This window comes from Berghia stephanieae, chromosome 7, assembly GCF_034508935.2.
Source record: "Berghia stephanieae isolate SIO BIC M18660-M18661 chromosome 7, UCSD_Bste_1.3, whole genome shotgun sequence".
Taxonomy (NCBI): Eukaryota; Metazoa; Mollusca; class Gastropoda; order Nudibranchia; family Aeolidiidae; genus Berghia; species Berghia stephanieae.
Window position 1 is genome coordinate 48,252,563 of NC_088366.1, and position 5,000 is coordinate 48,257,562.

The following is a 5,000-nucleotide window of genomic DNA, read 5'->3' on the forward strand; positions in this document are numbered from 1 at the left end:
AAAAAAATAGCACCGCGTCGCAACGTTCGACCGAAGCCCAGAAATCCGAGCTCTTCAATCAGAAAAGATCAACAAAAGGCTCGTATTTTCACCTCGGGGTAAACCTTTTGATACACTGAGTTCTTTTGTCCTCTATCTCACGCGGACATTTCGTGAAGAGAGCGATGAAAAATGGACAAATAAATGAAACATGGCTAAGTGGTTTTGAGTGGAGTTTTTGACTGTCGTTTGAATAATGCGCTTTTGATGGAAGGGGTTAGAACGGGAGTTCTTCCAATCGCTATCCATGGGGTAACCTCTGACCACAGGTTGGGTTGTTGTTGTTTTTTTAAAATTTAAATAGTGCGGCTATGTGGGTCTTGTAGTATGACATTCGCTTTCGGATCGGAAGGTTTTGGGTTCGAGCCTCGCCCAGCGCATAGTTGAGTCCTTGGAAAAGGCTCTTTACACTCACATTCTTCCACCGTATTCAAGTGTAAAATGAGTACCTGGCCGTTAACAGCGTTGTCTCTTGTCGGTTAAAAAATGGTAACATAGCCTTACAGGCGTCATCATGTCGTATTCTACATGCTATGTGTTGCTGTTTGTCAGGGACGTCGACTGATTTTTTTGGGTTTTGTTTTGTTTGTTTGTTTTGTTTTTTTTTGTTTTTTTTCCTGAATTTTTTTCTTTCTTGCTTTGTCTGGCACCTTTGATACACACTTGTTGTTCAGGTCAGGGAGCCTTTGGTAAAGCGCTTTGAGCACGTTTAGTGGATATTGCACAATATAAAAGTTAAAAAGAAGAAGAAAGAAAGAGCGTCCATTATAATAACGTTAAAACAAATCCATGCTTATGTTCGGTTCTCAACCTGGACAATAATAGGCTTTGGTCACCTGGGAAAAAATAAGAATTTAAAAAAAAAAGAAAGAAAAAAAAAAAAAAAAGAAAAATAATTAAATTTACCCAGCATCGCAGCCACCACCACCACCACCACCACAACAACAACATGTTGATAAATGAACCTAAGCGAACACTAAAAGACTACAAAATTACAAAAAGACTGCAACAACGACAAAGGGACGGACAGGGGGGGGGGGACAACCCTGGGACAACTGCCGAACTCTGCTAACAGCAGCAGGTTATCCCCCTGAATAGACTGAATAGCAAAGAATGGCAACAATAGACTAATGTGTGAATTAGACCCATCTTAGAGCACAGATTTGACAGGCAAGAGGTAGTGAATTACCTCTAGCGATGCTTTTGATTCTCTCTGCCATTGTGTTCCCTTTTGAAAGCCTCTGTTTTTCCAAGCTCATCTATCGGTGCTCTTTGGTGCTCTCTGGTGCTCTCAAAACTCCCAAAACCCACTTTGCCGTACTTTCGAAAAACCCATATTTGAAAATTTGGCCAGAAAACTCGTCCTTCAAATATCGTTCGATTTAAATGACTCTCATCTTGGCAAAAAAACAACAAAAAAAAAAACAAAAAAAACTCTCAAACCTGGGATTTCGCGGGTTGAGAGTTTCTTTTTTTCTAAGATGAGAGTAATTTAAATCGATCGATATTTGAAGGACGAGTTTTCTGGCCAAATTTTCAAATGTACGGCAGCATTGAGAAAAGCATATCGGAATGAGATATGCCGTGAAATGATGGTTGAGAGTTTTCGTTCTGGTAGGCTTATCATATGATGGAACTTCTGTTTTGCACTTAGTAAAAACTCAGTGTTTAGTTAGTTTGTTTTTTTTTTTTTTCTTTCTTCTGCACCCTTTGTAAGCGCAGTGACTTTATCAGGTTGGTTTATATGGATAGATAGATAGATAGGTAGGTAAGTAGGACAATAGGTAGATAGATAGACATGGATATATCGATAGATAGATAGATAAATAGATAGATGGAAAGATAGATAGATAGATCGATAGATAGATAGATAGATAGATAGATAGATAGATAGATAGATAGATAGATAGATAGATAGATAGATAGATAGATAGATAGATAGTAGATAGAAGATAGAATAGATAGATAGAATAGATAGATAGATAGATAGATAGATAAATAGATAGATGATAGATAAATAGATAAAGATAGATAGATAGTAATAGATAGATAGAGATAGATAGATAGATAAGTAGATAGATAGATAGATAGAGATAGATAGATACGATAGATAGATAGATAGATAGATAGATAGATAGATAGATAGATAGATAGATAGATAGATAGATAGATAGAATAGTAGATAGATAATACAAAGATAGATAGATAGATAGATAGATAGATAGATAGATAAAAAAGATAGATAGATAGATAAGTAGATAGATAGATAGATAGTGAGATAGATAATAGATAGATAGATGAGATAGATGGATAGATAGATAATGATAGATGGATAGATGGATAGATAGATAGAAGATATATACATTCTCTGTGGCGTATACTGTCATACAGCGGGTATTTTGTTGTTTTTTTTCCCCCTTTTTTTTTGGGTGTGGGGGGGGGGGAGTGGGGGTTGTACAAATATGTAGCTTCAAATATCGACATATTAAGATGGCTTTTTATTTTCACAATCTTATTATTATTATTATTATTATTTATTATTATTATTATTATTATTATTATTATTATTATTATTATTATTATATTATTATTATTGTTATTATTATTATTATTGTTGTTGTTGTTATTATTATTGTTATTATTATTATTATTATTATTATTATTATTATTATTATTATTATTATTATTATTATTATTATTATTATTATTAATTCATCGATTGAAATGTGAGCAAACCCATGTCTGGCCAAAATGAGAAAAGATATTTGGCCAGGTTTTTGCAGACCACTACTTGCTTCCTGGTAATGGTGTCTTACACAAGTCTCATGGTGAGGTTGCCCTGAAATGGTTTAGGGTTTAGAGTTAAGTTATTTTGGCTTTTTTCCCCGGTTAAATCTCACCACAGGAGACATTCATAAATAGACGACGCCACTTGAGATGTCCAGCGAGTGTCCGGTTCTAAGGCTCCATTCATTCAAGATCACCAGTATGATGGACGATGGGCAAGAGAGAGTTTGATAGAAAGAAAGAGTGAGAGAAGGAGGCCGGGGAGGGGGGGGGGGGGGGGGGGGGGGGAGGGAAAGAGAGAAAGAGAGCTGTATTTGACTGAAAATTTATAATGGCATTTTGATATGAAATTTTTCAACATCTAATTCTCCCCCATCGAAACTGTATGGATTCGGTGGGTTACAGCCGAATTTACTGTTCATCGAGTGGTCCATTGTACGCATGGGTCATGGTTGTGGGGGGTAAGCAGGATGCCACACTTGTTCTGCAGGACTGTACCATGTACAATGAGCAAGGGGCGGCCATTTGGCCCGAGAGGACCACACTAAAACTAAAAGTCTATTGTGGTCTACTATGACAATCGCTCTCGGATCGGAAGGTCCTGGGTTCGAGCCTCGGTCGCGCATAGTTGAGTTCTTGGAAAATGCTCTTTACTCACATTCTCTCACCGCACTCAGGTGTAAAATGAGTACCTGGCCGTTAACAGCGTTGTCTCTGTCTGAAAAAAAATAATATCGCCTGACATGTCTCGTTCTACATGTTAAATTTTGCTGTTGGACAGGGACCCTTTGTAAAGTGCATTGAGCACGTTGAGTGGATATTGCGCTATATAAAAGTTCCTTTTTTTACCAAGTACACTGGGCAAGGGGCGGCCATTTGGCCCGAGAGGATCACACTAAAGTCAAACTCTATGATAGAGGTCTCAGCACGAGAAGAAGAAGAAGAAGAAGAAGAAGAAGAAGAAGAAGAAGAAGAAGAAGAAGAAGAAGAAGAAGAAGAAGAAGAAGAAGAAGAAGAAGAAGAGAAGAAGAAGAAGAAAAGAAGAAGAAGAAGAAGAAGAAGAAGAAGAAGAAGAAGAAGAAGAAGAAGAAGAAGAAGAAGAAGAAGAAGAAAAGAAAAGAAGAAGAAGAAGAAGAAGAAGAAAAGAAGAAGAAGAAGAAGAAGAAGAAAAGAAGAAGAAGAGAAGAAGAAGAAGAAGAAGAAGAAAGAAAGAGAAGAAAAGAAGAAGAAGAAGAAGAAGAAGAAGAAAAGAAGAAGAAGAAGAAGAAGAAGAGAAGAAGAAGAAGAAGAAGAAGAAGAAGAAGAAGAAGAAGAAGAAGAAGAAGAAGAAGAAGAAGAAGAAGAAAGAAGAAGAAGAAGAAGAAGAAGAAGAAGAAGAAGAAGAAGAAGAAGAAGAAGAAGAAGAAAGAAGAAGAAGAAGAAGAAGAAGAAGAAGAAGAAGAAGAAGAAGAAGAAGAGAAGAAGAAAAGAAGAAGAAGAAGAAGAAGAAGAAGAGAAGAAAGAAGAAGAAGAAGAAGAAGAAGAAGAAAGAAGAGAAGAAGAAGAAGAAGAAGAAGAAGAAGAAGAAGAAGAAGAAGAAGAAGAAGAAGAAGAAGAAGAAGAAGAAGAAGAAGAAGAAGAAGAAGAAGAAAGAAGAAGAAGAAGAAGAAGAAAGAAGAAGAAGAAGAAGAGGAAGAAAGAAGAAGAAGAAGAGAAGAAGAAGAAGAAGAAGAAGAAGAAGAAGAAGAAGAAGAAGAAGAAGAAGAAGAAGAAGAGAGAAGAAGAAGAAGAAGAAGAAGAAGAAGAAGAGAAGAAGAAGAAAGAAGAAGAAGGAAGAAGAAGAAGAAGAAAGAAGAAGAAGAAGAAAAGAAGAAGAAGAAGAAGAAGAAAGAAGAAGAAAGAAGAAGAAGAAGAAGAAGAAGAAGAAGAAGAAGAAGAAGAAAGAAGAAGAAAGAAGAAGAAGAAGAAGAAGAAGAAGAAGAAGAAGAAAGAAGAAGAAGAAGAAGAAGAAGAAGAAGAAGAAGAAGAAGAAGAAGAAGAAGAAAGAAGAAGAAGAAGAAGAAGAGAAGAAGAAGAAGAGAAGAAAAGAAGAAAGAAGAAAGAAGAAGAAAGAAGAAGAAGAAGAAGAAGAAGAAGAAGAAGAAGAAGAAGGAAGAGAGAAGAAGAAGAAGAAGAAGAAGAAGAAGAAGAAGAAG